At 41.2% G+C, this 15,192-nt stretch overlaps 1 protein-coding gene across 2 annotated transcripts in view; it reads left to right on the top strand.

Annotated features, from left to right (window-relative positions):
• The window catches only part of Vcl (vinculin), a 98,646-nt gene that overhangs the window by 16,191 nt on the left and 67,263 nt on the right, over positions 1–15,192 (top strand). The window lies entirely within an intron of this gene.

The following is a 15,192-nucleotide window of genomic DNA, read 5'->3' as shown; positions in this document are numbered from 1 at the left end:
TTTATCATGCATTCTTTTTGTTTGTTTGTTTTTCTGTCCTATAACTCACTCTGTAGAGCAGGCTGGCCTTGAACTCAGAGATCCACCTGCCTGTGCCTGCTGAGTGCCGGGATATAAAGGCATGCGCCACCACTATCACCGGGTTTTATGTGCATTCTAGGCAAGCACTCTACCAAGCGTGTACACACACACACACACACACACACACACACACACACACACACACACACAGTTCGGTACTAACTAAGGTTTCAAGCATCCACCACAGATTTCAGAACAGATCTCTCCTGGAGGAAGAGGGAGTACTGTATTCTGTAACTGTTAAAAAGAGAAAATGGCCCAGTAAGATGGCTCAGTGAGTAAGTAGATTGCCAAGCAAGCTTGACAGCCCGGGTTCAATCATCAGAACCCATGTAAACATGGGAGAAGAGAACCAATTCCCCAAAGTTGTCCTCCAGCCACTGCATGCACACACAGGCAGGTGCACACCCACAGGTAATGGTAGAACAGCAGGAACAGTAACTAGTTTTGAAAGGAAAGAGTTCTATAGTACTGATGAGTATTCTACAAAATGTGATGGTAGAAAGGTTGGGGACTAAGACTCGTGACAAGTCACGATCTGTATGAAAGGGAGTATATAGCTGATTGAACATGCATCTAAATTCCCCGAAAGCTCTCCTAAGACAGTGTTTCCTGTGTTCTTGGTTTCCTCTGAGCATGGCAAGAACTGAGTAGTTGGAACTCAGAGTGAGAAGAGCCATTTTAACCCTAATCCTTTTGCCTTTTAAGTTTTAAACTAAGTGGCTGTTTACATACTCATAAATCAGTTTTTCTTTCCTTTTTTGTGGCTAGAGTGTATGACAAAAAAGTTCCTTCCCTAGTAGGCCTGCTCTTCCTTAGTAGTCTCATTGCTAACCCTTCCCTATCCCTAACTACACGCTTGTACTCTTAGCTCTTTATATTCACGCTCAATAGAGTCTCCCATTTTCTCAGGCAAATCCCCTCCCAGTTCAAAAACAGCCTAAAAAGGAAAACAGACTTCCTTTCTTATCTTCCCACCACATTCTGGAAAAACGGCCTTTGGCCTACTTTTGATTACATGTGTACTCTCCAGCATTAGATAGAGGCTTGTCCCAGCCCAAGTCCCTCAGAACCTTATACCCATCAGGGACAGAGTCCAAATTTCTTAAGGCATTAAAATTATGATGAAATAGCAGAGTTATTTTTTAATAGCCATAAGACATACACAACCCAAAATCAAGAGATGAACATGGACGAATTAGTCAAATCCTATTAGCCTTAGCTCCCTTACCTGTAAAAACCACACAATATTTTACTAGGACAAATAAGTTAATAATTCCTAAAATTCATTTCTTAGCTTGTATGTGCACAGTAGCACATACAAGTTCAAGGCCAACCAGGGCTAAACAGTGAATTGCGTAGAGCCTAGACTCTATGGGAATATGTTGTCTCAAAAACAGAGGAGGAGCTAACTTACTTGTTTTACAGATTCCAAGTGTGTGTGCCTGTGTGTTGTTGAGTTTTTCTGAAGCTCACTATGTAATCAAGGGCTCTATGGCCTCACGCTCCTGATCCTCCCACCTCTGCCTCCCAAGTGCTAGAATCACAGCCATTCACCAGTACACCTCCCCTCCCTGACCAGCGGGCATCACAACCCCTGGAACTAGAATCACAGATGGGTGCTGAGAACCAAGCCAGGGTCCTCTATAAGAGCAGCTAGTGCTCTTTATCTCTGAGCCATCTCTCCAGCCCAGTTTGTTTCTGAAGTGGAGCATAATATGAATCCAAAGGTAATAAAAAGACCGTCTCTTAAATTTGCTCCCCTTTTCTTTCTGAACTCCTCTCTCTGCTTAGCTGATCACCAATTCATCTCTGGTGCCATTACCAGTATCACCTTAGCAAGCCTTGAATCTCAGCTTGAAATCTCACCATTGTCTAATCTCCAGTTCTAGGTATGTTACGATTCTAGGAAGTAGGCCAGTAATGGATTTGCACACATATAGAATGATGCATCGATATCATTCTTTGCTATATTGTCTGAAATAGCAAAGACAAAAAATGATTGAGATTTATTCCACTGAGATCAAAATCAATGAATTATGTCACTGTCACAAGGGACTTCAGAAGTTCTCATCCAAAGTTTGATTTTCTGAGGTTTCAGTTCCCGTTGCAGAAGTGGGCACAGGGGTGCATGCTTGTAAATCTAGCACCCATGACATATAGGTTTCAGTTCCAGGCCAACCTGAGCTACCTAGCAAGTCTCTATCTAAAAAGAACAAAAACCCCTATGGTCAACCAAGTGAACCAGCAGTTATATTATCACACAAAGGGTGAGTATATAGTTGAATAAGATACTCAGAGTAAGAAGAGAAATCATATTCATACAACTTGTATTACAGTGTATCTTATAGTTGCTCTGCTTTCTTATTATCATTGATTACTATATCTGACTCATTACGGTTATCATAAACCAATGGAATAATCATGTTAAAGCAAGAGCTCAAAGGATGAGTCTACGAATTAAGAGCTACTTGACTATGAAGTTGATAGTGTTTTTCAATCACTGTGCTGTGTATTCTAAACTCAAATCTGTGCTGATAAGATGCTAAGCAAAAAGTAATAGGGTAATATGTTTAGGATAATCCATTTTATGTTATGTTGTATGTGAAGAGTCTATATTAAAATGTGGGATGACTGAGTAGGAGGATTTCAAGGGAAGGTTTTTTTCTAGAGCTGGTGTGATGGTCAGTAGGTAAAGGCGCTACCAAACCTGAGTTTCATTCCCAAGTCCCTCGTGGTGGAAGGAGAGAGCTGGCTCCTAAAAGTTATCCTCTGACTGTGAATGTGTTCACACATACATACAATGCAATACAAATTAATTTTTTTCAACCCAAGTGTAGTGGCTCATGCCTAGAATCTCAATACTAGGTGCACGGAAGCAGGAGGAGTTTGAATTCAGCCTGAACTACAGAATGAGACTGTCTCAAAAAACAAAGCAATTTCCTTCCTTAACGTTATTCATGTTTTATCCTCACAGTGATCACATGTCCTTGTCAAGTCAGAAAGACAGTCTAGTACTTTCCCCACCTTTTGCTTCTAGCACTCCCACTGCCTGGCCCGCTTCCTCTCCTTAGGATGGGGCCAGACGCACGTCTTCAACCACTCTGTTGAAAGTAATCCTTCTTTGTGTGTTTCCGTCAGACTTGGCTCTGGTTCGTATCAAACCATCTTACAAGTTAGAATTACACTGTTCATGTGTTTCCACTCCTCTTCTGGCCCTAACCCAGGGTCCAGCCTTGAGTTCTAGAAGACATCTAGTACTTCCCGTTGAGTGGGATTTTAATACTTTAATCCAGCTGGCTGCATTTTCGGCACTTCGCCTCTCCCTCCCTCCCTCCCTCCCTCCCTCCCTCCCTCCCTCCCTCCCTTCCTCCCTCTCTCCTGTTCTCCCCATCAGAGCTAGAAAATACATATGAAAATTCCAAGTCATACCAGCAGAGTGATTTAATAATACTGAGGGCAATGATGTATCCCTGTCTACATGATAAATGCTATTTCCTATTGGCGATGTCTCCTATGTGAAGAAGCTGTGAGTCAATACACATCATCTCTAAAATGTTGCATCTCCAGACCACCATTTTGGCATTACACTGTACTTGACTCATACAGAAGACTGGGTTGTTCTTTAGCGTCTCTCCAAAGGCAGATTCCTCTAGTCTTGAGTCATGCTCCTCCAGAAAGGAAAAAGAAATATCTCTTTCCTCATCTTTCTTGCCTTGAAATGGACCCTTTAAACTTGTGCTTAGCAATGAAATAAATGAACTTCATTTTTTTCCTTTTTTTCAATGACATTTGGCCGATCTTTCTGGTCTTGTTTTTATTTATTTATTTCTTTTCTATTCTCAAAGCCTATATTAGGTTAATTGGCTCTTTACCTCTCTCTCTACCCATTGTTGCCAAGTAAATCTTTCTTAAGTAATACTAATCTCCACATCTTCCTGATGAGAAATCTGCCAGACTCCCTCCATTGTGTCTTCTAACTTAATATAAAATATTTTTTTTTAGTTTCTTAATTTTTTAAAAAATGTATATGAGTGTTTTGCCTGAGCCCACATGTGTGTCTGGTACCCAGGGAGGTCAGAAGAGGGTGTCAGATCCCCTGGAACTGGAGTTGGAGAATAACCCCAGTCCTCTGCAAGAACAAGGGCTCTTAACCTCTTAGCTATCTTCCCAGCCCTAAATTTCGTTTTCTAGCTGTTGAGGACTATCTTACTGTAATCCCTTTCTTAACTTATTTCTCTATTGAAAACAGGGTTTAACGAACTAACCTCTGTCAAATTTCCATTGTCCAGGAGCTAAGACTATAAGACTAATATTTACATTTTTGGCTAACTTTGAACACTAGGCAGTCCTCCTGCCTCAGCTTCCTGGGTGCAACTATTACAGATGTGCAACTCCAGCTCATTCTTCCCCCACCCCGCCCCCCACAAGACAGGGTTTCTCTGTAGCTTTGGACCCTGTCCTGGCACTCGCTCTGTAGACCAGGCTGGCCTCGAATTCACAAAGATCCACCTGCCTCTGCCTCCCAAGTGCTGGGATTATAGGTGGGTGCTACCACCACCCAGCTTCATTATTTTCAGTTTTAATCTTTCGGAAAAAAAATAAAAAGAATGTTTTATGACACATGAAATGATAAAAAATTTAAATTTCAGTGTCCATAAGTAAAAACAAATTTGGATTATACCCATGCCTGATCATTTACAAATTCTGTATGGCTACTTTTACACTTAAAAATGATAGTTGAGGGTTGGGGATTTAGCTCAGTGCAAGGCCTTGGGTTCAATCCTCAGCTCAAAAAAAAAAAAAAAAAAGATAGTTGAAAAATTGTGACATCATATGTCTATGAAGCCTAAAATATTTACTATCTGTCCTCTTTAAAAAAAAAAAAAAATCTTACCAAACCACAAAGTAGGTTTAGAGACTTGTAAATAGACTCAGAGAGAGTCTAATGCAATGGCCTCGTTTTAAGAATGAGAAAATGTATTCTCAGACATAATCAACAGTGTATATAAAGTACATTCCTCTGGCAGAGGAGAAAAAAGTCAGAACCTAGTGCTGATGCTACCCTATGCCCTTCCTTGAAGTCTAGACAGCATTGAGGCTTTGCATGTGTGTCTGGGTACTATATGCATGCATTGTGACTGGGGAGGCCAGAAGAGGTGTCAGCTTCCCTGGAAGTGCATGGAATCACAGATGGTTATGAGCTGCCCTGTGGGTGCTGGGTATTGAATCAGCCATCTCTTCAGTTCACTAATACTTAACCCAAAAACCAAACAAATAAAAAATCCCAACAACAAACTAATTGAGTGGTCTTTCAATTCTTCCTAATTCAGTCTTCATTTTATTTTACCCAGTGGGGAATAGTCATCTGAGATAGTAAGGTTGGAATATCTGAATAGGTTCAGTTATCTTTGATAATATCTAGAGTGTAGTAAATTGATATTTTGTACTGTAAGCGAAGGAAACAAGCTTGATATTCCCCTAAGTCTTCCTCTTGGCTAGCCCAATGCTCTATCAGAGCGAGGACGAAATGCAATCTGCAGAAGGCACAAACCCAAGCAGTTGAGGTTGTTGTGGTGGCTTGCAGCTTTTTCTGTCAGTCCATCTTGTCTAGTACATCTATGCCTGTTTACAACCGAGTCTGTGCTCAGCCTGTATGGAGTCACCCTACACTGTGTTTACATTTGTTGAAAAAATAAAAACACCTAGAAGAGGGTGGATGAGATGGCTCAGTGGGCAAAAGGGCTTGCTGTGCAGGTCTGATAATCTGAGTTCAATCCGCACAACCCACATTAAGGTAGAATGAGAGAATCAATGCCTCAGAATCATCTTCTGACCACTACATGTTGTTCGCTACATTTGGTATGTGTGCCCCTGCCCTCCCCAATCCTGCCCTGGTTAAACAAAAACACTTAGGAGAAAAGCTTTCAAAGGTACAGCTTTGGAAAGTTTATTTAGTGTAGATATCCTGAAAAATCTTTTTCGAGCATTCTAATTAATTGGCGGTCTTGTCATTTGATTGCTGTATTTTACAGAATGGACTTTTGAGTTCTGGCTGCTTGTGATAAAAATCGAGGCTTGAGTGCTGTTTGTCCATTAAAAAAAGAAATGGTGAAATGTTGCATTTGGCCCTGATTTAATGGGTCAGAGTGTTTATTATGGCCTGGAGCCAGATTCAATTATTGTATTGTAAAAGGACTCTGAATAATCTCCAATTAGCAAGCAGAGTGGCTCTTAGCATTAATAAAGACATTTAAAAACTTTAGCCCCTGGGTTACTATTTTAGATTTTGGCACCAAGAGAGAGAGGAGGCTGTGATGTACACCTGGCATGCAGGTGGAGGCCGGAAGTTGATGTTGGGTGTCTTTCTTAGTAGCTCAACACCTTAATTTTTGGTGCAGGATCTTTTTGCTAAATCTGGAGCTCACTGACAGACTAGATTGGTTGGCCAGGGTAACCCTGGGATACCTTCTGTCTCTCTCTATAAGACATATGCTGCTGCTACCGGCTCTTACGTGGATGCCAGGGAGCCTTAGCTTCTACTCACTTGTTGTTTCCTAAGTGAATAACAGTTAAGGAGACCAAACCCAAATGAGCCTGATTGATATTGCCTATGGAAACCTCACAGCTGATAGGAGAGAAACCAGGACAGTTATCAGTCAGACTGTGCTGTAGTTTGAATGTAGAGGCCCCATAAGCCTATAGGGATGGGCACTATTAGGAGGTGTGGCTTTGTTGGAGGTAGTGTGTCACTGTGGGGGTAGGCTTTGGGGTCTCCTGTGCTCAAGCTACACCTGGTTCTGTTCACTTCCTGTTGCATGTGGATCAAGATAGAGGACTCTCGGCTCCTTCCCCAGCACCATGTCTGCCCGCATGCTGCTGCCATGATGATAGTCGGCTAAACCTCTGAACTATAAACCACCCCCATTAAATGTTTTCCTTTATAAGAGTTGCCATGGGGCTGGAGAGATGGCTCAGTGGTTAAGAGCACTGACTGCTCTTCCGGAGGTCCTGAGTTCAATTCCCAGCACCCACAGGGTGGTTTACAACCACTTGTAATGAGATCTGGTGCCCTCTTCTGGCTTGCAGGGACACGTGCAGGCAGAATACTGTATACATAATAGATAAATAAATCTTTAAAAAAAAAAAAAGAGTTGCCATGGTCACGGTGTCTCTTCACAGCAATAGAACACTGCCTAAGACAAATTTTATCCTGATCCTATATCCTATTTACTCATTGTCAACTTCAAGTTTTCCTGTTCCTGTCATGCCATAGATTTTTCTAGTTATGAAAAATAACTTCAGGAAGCATCAAACATCGTTGGAACCTGTTTTGCCTCTTAAAGAGATAGAATAATAGACAGCAGCTTCTAGTCTGCTGGGGCATCTTCCAGTTAGGATTAGCACATGATCTACTTAGATGAGCACGAACTGAATAACATTTTAGGCAAATCAGTTATCCCCCTCCCCTGGAAAATGTGAAAATATGTGGTATCCACCCTCCATAGCTGTTATGAGGATTTAATGAAGTAATAAGAGGTCCTGACTTAAAGAATGTGCTGTGTTAAATTTATTTATTTATATTTTTGTGCATGCATGTGTGCCTGGAACCCTAGCAGTAAAGAGGTTGAGGGAGAAAACAAGCCAGAAATGTGAAGCTAGCCTGGCCAACACAGCCAGTTCTAGGTCAGCCAGGGCTACATTGCAAGACCCTGTCAAGTAAAAAACCAAACCAAAACAACAACAACAAAAAAAACCAAGCAATCAGATAAAAAGGAAAGAAACGCCCACCACCTCCAACGCACGCTGAAGGAAAAACCCAGTGTGTACGGCAGAGGTGGAAAGGGAGACACAGGAACCGAACAGTGGCATCTGTTACCCACCAGGCTTGTTCCTGGTGTTTGGTGTGTGTTTACCTCACATATCCCCAGAGAGAGTTTACTTTTCCCATTTATTGATAAGGAGACTGAGGCTGAAGAACAAGCTGAGGACACAGAGCTAGAAAATGCTTGGGCAGCCTCACTCCAAAGCCAGACCCTTTGGCGGCTCCACTTTACTTTCCAGGATGGAGGGGGGATGGAGACTTCCTAACATGGAAATGGATTGTGTTCAAAATTCACTTACAATGGCTGTTGGGAGTTATTTTTCCACACAGAAAAATGTTTTGGTGGTGGTGGTTACAGGTCTAGGATTATCTACAAAGGCTACAATGTCATTTAAATCTTGCATATTTGTGAACTGAAACTGATAAGGAAAAATGTGTTTGTGATTCTAGCTATTAAAGCAGAAAAAAATCTGCATGTTTAAAATTTGTGTGGAAGAATCTTTTGAGAAAAGCAGGTTTGATTAGAGGGTAGCAATGAAGAAGCCGGAGACCTGATTTGGGGGGAGGGCTTCTGGGCTATTTTGAAGCATTAGCCACTAATGGCACATTCATATGTATTATTTCTCTTCCTTAACTATGCATAAGACACAGCAGTGGTGATGGCAACTTAATTTCCTTCAGCCATATTTAGCTTTTCTTTCTCTCTTCCTCCGTTCCCCCTTCCTCTTTCCCTCCCCCTCCCCCCTCCCTCCCTCCCTCCCTCCCTCCCTCCCTTTCTTTCTTTTTTTTTCATAGATAGGGTTTCTCTGTGGGTCCCTGGCTGTCCTGGAACTTGTTTGGTAGACCAGGCTGGCCTCGAACTCAACAGAGATCCGCCTGCCTCTGCCTCTTGAGTGCTGGGATTAAAGGCATGCGCCGCCACCACCGCCACCACCGCCACCACCACCTCCACCACCTCCACCACCACTACCACCACCGCCTGTCACCTGGTTATCTTAATACAGGTATAGAATGTTAGTTTCTAGGTATATTGAAGAAGAAGTGAAAATAAAGGTTTTCTTAGTTGTACAAAAATTAGGAGGAGTGGAGGAATTGAAGAGTGTGGGCAGACATGAAGTCAATAGGGTTAAATACTAACAGGCATGGCTGCTTGTTTCAATCATTTTTCCTATTTCAGTGAGCAGCTGTTTTCTGAGCTCTTAGTCTGTGCCAGTCACTGTGTCGTGGCTGTGAGGGACAAACCATTCTTAGACCCGAAGTCACAACTTCCCTAAGGAATTTGCACTCTCCTTGAAACATTCATTAAAGATTACATTCGGGTCATCATCCAAAGATCTTTCCTACCTCCTCAGTGCTCATGAATATGCAGTGGTTACTTAATCACATCCATTTGGGATACTACTGAGTTTTCCCTTTAAGTAATCTTTTTAATACCGAAACCCCAAACAAACAAAAAGGCATTCTTTTTTATTTTCCTATAGTTAATGATTGGTTTATCATCATTAGAGGTAGAACCAAACCTGGGAGTTGGAGATCTAGAATTCACTTAGGTGTATTTGAAATCAGCATGAAAACCACTTTAGTATTTGGCGGGCCTCTTAACTTTCTCAAGAGAAATAACCTTTGCTAGCATTGTTCTCCTCTCCTCCCTCCCTGCCTGCCTCCCTCTTTTCTTTCTCCTGGGGGTTGAATGCAGAACCTTGCACATGCTAGGCAGATACTGTCACCAGACTACGGCTCCAGCCCCAGAGCTTCACCTGAAAAACGAGGTATCTGAATAGACGGCTGTATTCTTTTTCACCCTAGAGTTCCCAGTCCGTGAAGTGGAAGGGGCCTAGCTTGTGTTTCTCTGAGGGAATTGGGCAGAAAGTGGGTGGTGAGGAAGATACTGGCCTGTACTTACGGCCTATTTTCCTGTTAACTTGGTGGCTGTCCGGAAGACAGCTGTAAGTGGTTGTAAATAAAGCTAATGGAAGAATTTTGAGTTGAGAGAGAGGACGAAGCCTTTGCACGTGGAAGCCTTTGCACTTTGGAAGCCTATTCACAGTGAACCAAGCTGCTCTGCTAACATTTATCTACCCTTACTTTATGCACTCAGACTCAGTTGTTGGGTTAGAATAAACAGCTGCTGCCAAGGCAGCCCCAGGAAACTATGGTGTTGGATGAGCTTGTTTGGCGTTAGAACTTGTGGTTAACATTGTTCACCTGCTGTTTGACTCACATGCCAGGTCTTATTTGTGCACATATACATTGGTTTATTGAAATCTGTTAGAAGTCAGAACTTTCAACAGGGAGGGAGGGAGGGAGGGAGAGAGGAACGTAGGAACGTGTTTTCTAAACATTGTTTCACTGTGTAGCACAGGCTAGATTCTTACCTCACAGTCCTCCTGCCTCATTAAAGATTATGACCACCATGCCTGCCACCTTGCCACCTCTTGTAAAGCACTGTAGTTCCCACTTATACTGTACAAATTGGTAATACGGAGAATCCTCGCTGCTGTGATTTTTCATAACCATTTTCTTATATTTACTGGAGCTAAGGGAGACATCTGTCTCAACATATTTTTTAGTCTAGGTAGTGACTTGGTTAGCCACCCTTCCCTCTTTTTTCCTGGAAGGAAACCAATCGTTCTACATTTCCGAACTTGAGTAGGTTGTGACAAAAAGAGTAATAACAACAGCAGAAGACAAAAGCCTCGTATATAGAATTTTGAGCAGAAAGTCACATATTGAACAAAAGATATTTAAATTACAGAACAACTTACTTTAAGAGCTTTCAGAAGAAACAAGGCTTCCTGCCAAGTCCCCAGAAGCTGCTCCCAGGCCTGTTTCTCATTCACTACCACTAGTTCAGTTTATGTGTCCAAGGATGTGTTGTTCCTTTTTCTCTTCCTACCACCTAGGTGACACATAGTTGGCAGGGAGCATCTGATCATTGGGTTGATTAAAAATCAGGTTTTTAAGAACAATGGCTAGCGGTGGACAAATCTATTGAAATTCGGTAGTGAAAACGAGTATTCACTATAAAGTTAGATAATTCTGAAAGTGTTATTTTAAATAGTGACCAGAAAACTTGCTCAGAACTTCATGTAAGAACTATTTGTTAATATTTTCTCTGCATTTACATTTTAGAAATGATTTTTAATTGTATATATGTGTCTGTGTATGGGTAAGTGCAGTGTACACAGAGGCCAGGGGTGTTGGAGACACCTGGAGCTGGAGTTACAAGTAGTTGTGAGCCACCTGCTATGGGTACTGGGAATTGAACTCAGATCCTCTGGAAGAACAGCAAATTTAACTTAACTGTTGAGATATCTCTCAAGTCCCTGAATTTTTTTTTTTTTTTTTAGGAGAAAATTTCTGTTTATTTGCTTTCATATATTATAATTACAATAATATTACTTTAATTTATCATGAAATATTTGGTTAATTATATTGCAGTCCAAAAACAATTCATTCACCTTAATATTTTCATTATTAATAGAGTTCATTAAAAGTTTACCAACTTTATTGCTGCATTTTAACACTTTAATTAAAAGCTCTATTTTATTATTATTATGATGATGATGGTGTGTGTGTGTGTGTGTGTGTGTGTGTGTGTGTGTGTGTGTGTGTGTCTCAGCAAGAAGCTAGGAGGAAATTGGATTCCCTGGAGCTGGAGTCACAGGTGGCTGTGAAATTGTTGACAAAGATGTTGGAATGTGAACTTAGGTCCTTTGGATGAGCAGACAGTGCTATTAATCACTGAACCATCTCTCCAGCCCCTGAAGGCACTTAGGTCACAGTAGTGGAAGAAGCAATTAAAGGAAAATAATAAGTTAACTGAGGTCACAGACTTTCATTAGCTAATATGGAACAATAAACGAGGCAGCATATTCTATCATGTATTAGCCTTTGGCTTAACAGGCCAGGTGTTTTAGTGACTTGGTGCTGTAGAGGTGTGAAATATATCATTGACCTATGGGGAATCTTAAACCTCCTAAAACTGGACTTATAAACACTGAACATAAATTTTCGAAAACTGAGCTTGTCTCCCAACTCTTCCTATTAACTCATTCTTAAGTTACTCATCAACTTGTTTTATTTTTTTTTTTTACCAAATGATCTCTTTACATAAGAAAGAGCTGGATCTGGAACTTAGCGTTGAGGTGGAGAAGAAAAGGATCACATAGCTTAACCAGAAAAATGAGCCCAGTTCAGTCAGATGTGTTTGAGCACATGGTTTACTGAATCAGAAAGACCGGCTGGACTGGCTTCAGCTAAGGAAACAATCTAGAGAAGACAGAGTTAGGCTGCCTCGACCTACAGGTCTACTGAAGGGCGGTCATCCTCTGTTCTCCTTCTTGACAGTTCAGTGTTCTGGTAAGTAAGGATCATAAAGTCCAGGGCATCCAAAGAAGCCAATTTCCAAGGTTAGAATGGGCCATAATGGTATCTCCTGATTTGTGAACAACTGATAAAGCCTTTCTGGGCAAACCAAAGACAAAACTTTGAGATTTGAAGCCACCAAGCAAGAGATGACAAGAAATACATTTCCTCTAGTCTCCCCGTGACCATGCAGCCAGTTTCTATAGCACCCATGTTTTTTTCAAATGAAAATACAACAGAACAGACAAGAAGGAGACTTGGTAGAACAGGTTTGTGTGTTTGACAGAGTCTCTCAGGGTATTCAGGGTGGCCCAGAACTTGTGTCTTCCTACTCTGGTCTCCTGAGTAGCATGGCCCAGGTCTTCAGGATGAGATTAGCTTCAAAGTCTCAGCGCTAGTATTATTTCTTCAGAACAGACTTTTGTCTGCTTTTATTTTTAAAGTTTTATTTTATGTGTGTGAGTGTTTTGCCTGTGTATGTATATCTGTGTACCATGTATATCTGTATCTGGAGTATCCCGCCACTCCTGGCTCATGCTGTGCTCGGGATCAAACCCAGGCCTTCCAGCATGCAAGGCAGGTGGCACTCTATCCTCAGCCTATGTGTGGCTGTCTGTCTGACCCTACTAGAATGTAAGTTCCATAGAGGCAGGAAACCTACTGTCTGCTTCATCTTTAGTTCCAGGAGCAGTGTCTGACATGTGGTTTTCTCCTCCCTCTTCCATAGTCCGTTTTTCCGTCCCTCTGCTCCCTGTGCAGACATTAAAGGAGTCTCCATGTGTCAGCACTGAGTGTTCTTTCAACTCTGTTAGACTTAGTGTGAGCCAGTGACGTTGTGCTTGAACTCTGTCTTTTACTTCCTGAAGTCATGGCCCATGGCTTTTTGAATGGTTGTTTTCAGCTGGCAAACATAGTGAACAATACATCTGGAAATACTCTGTCATATTTGATCTGAGAAACTCTAAAACCAGCTGCTGATTTGAAAGGCTTTTATTATGCCACAGACAGACTATTGTCTACAGAAGTGCTGGCTCTTACACAGTACTGTGAGATGCTTTTTCTGAGCTATTAACTTGATTAAAAAAAAAAAAAAACTGGTCTTCAGTAATTTATGCATGGCTTGTATTCCTTAAGAATAGTTTATTGTAGCTTTTTCTTTAGCTGATTTATTGTGTATGTAGGGATTTTTCTTGCTCACTTTTTTCAGCTTTCTTTCTTTCTTTTTTTTCCCTCCAGACAGGGTTTCTCTGTGTAGCCCTGACTGTCCTGAAACTCACTCTGTAGACCAGGCTGGCCTCGAACTCACAGAGATTCGGCTGCCTCTGCCCACCAAGTACTAGAATTAAAGGCATGAGCCACCATCAATGAGCTTCACTTTTTCCTTTAAACTCAAAAATTAAATGGCTAAGTAAGATTAAGATGCTCCGTAATGAGGGCTTAAGAAATTTCACATTTCTGTACTGTTTGTGGTTTAGCTTTGTTACTGAGCGTACCTAAGTGGAGTAGATTTGTGCTGGGCACATTGTTTGCCTCTTGCAGTTAACAACCTAAAAATTATATTTAAAAAATGTTGAATTTCTTTTTTTCTGATCTGGGAATTGAACCTGAGACCTTGTATGCACCAGCCCAGTGCTTTAACACTGAGCCACAGCTGCAGACCTGTTTTGTGATTTTTAGATTGGCCTGGAGCTCACTCCGTAGCCCAGGGTATGCACTTGTCACCGCCTGCCTTGGCTTCCTGACGGCTGAGATGACAGGTGTGAGCCACCATACCTAGCTGTGGTTCATTTAAGTGAAGTAGGAGGTCAGAAGTATTTTCCCCCAACACTGACTCTATAACCGTATTGGCCTCCCTCCAAATTAAGGTGTGTCTTGATTTGCTTAACTGTTTCTGTTCAAGTTATTTTGAAAGAATTTGGCTGTTAAGAATAACATCATAATGAATACTTTTATGAATATTGTAATGATCACATTTGGTGATAGCTGCTTGTAAGGTCTAGTCTCTTAATTTGGAGTTCTTAGTTGGGACAGTTTTTATGTTTCATAAGATACAGAAGCAAATGCCAAAAGAGAATGTGCAAGTTTATATTGCTACTTGCAGAGTGTGGAACTGTCTGTTACATTGTTGGCATTTAAAAGTGTATATTATTTCTTTTTAAGTTTTTTTTTTTTGTTTTGTTTTTTTTTGTTTTTGTTTTTGTTTTTAGAGACAGGGTGTCTCAGTGTAGTATTGGTGCCTGTCCTGGATCTCACTCTGTAGAGCAGGCTGGCCTTGAACTCACAGAGATCCGCCTGGCTCTGCCTCCTGAGTGCTGGGATTAAAGGCGTGTGCCACCACTGCTCAGCATCAAGTTGTTCTTTAATTATGGAAAAGCATGTTATTTTCAGGTTTACACACACACACACACACACACACACACACACACACGCACACACACATATAAATATATATATTAAATGTATATATATTTATATACACACCTTTACATATATGTGTTACTATTAAAGTTGCATGTTTTCTTGTTTGATTTCTAGTATCAGAGTCAGAATTTCATCAGATATTTCTTCCGGTCTCTCCCTTCCCCTCTTCCTCCCCCATATATATTTGTGAGCATAATATTTTGTATGTTTATATTAGTCTGCTTAAGTTGTGTACTTTATGTGACCCTTTAGAGATGTTTTTTCAGTGTAGCACATGCATGTGTATTTTCAACAGGTTTCTCCATTCTCTCACTATTTTTAGTGATGCCCCCAAGATACTCTAGAGATGTGGTAACTTCATATTGTTTTCTAATTATATTGTGAAAACATGCCATAGGAAGAATACTTTTTTCCTCCCACTTTGAGACAAGTTCTCATGCATCCTAGGCTGGCTTTGTACTTACTATGTGCACAAGGATGACTCTGAATTCCTCATC

Source organism: Onychomys torridus, chromosome 9, assembly GCF_903995425.1.
Source record: "Onychomys torridus chromosome 9, mOncTor1.1, whole genome shotgun sequence".
Lineage (NCBI taxonomy): Eukaryota > Metazoa > Chordata > Mammalia > Rodentia > Cricetidae > Onychomys > Onychomys torridus.
The sequence above is the reverse complement of the archived record's forward strand: the minus strand, read 5'-3'. Positions and strand labels throughout refer to the sequence as shown.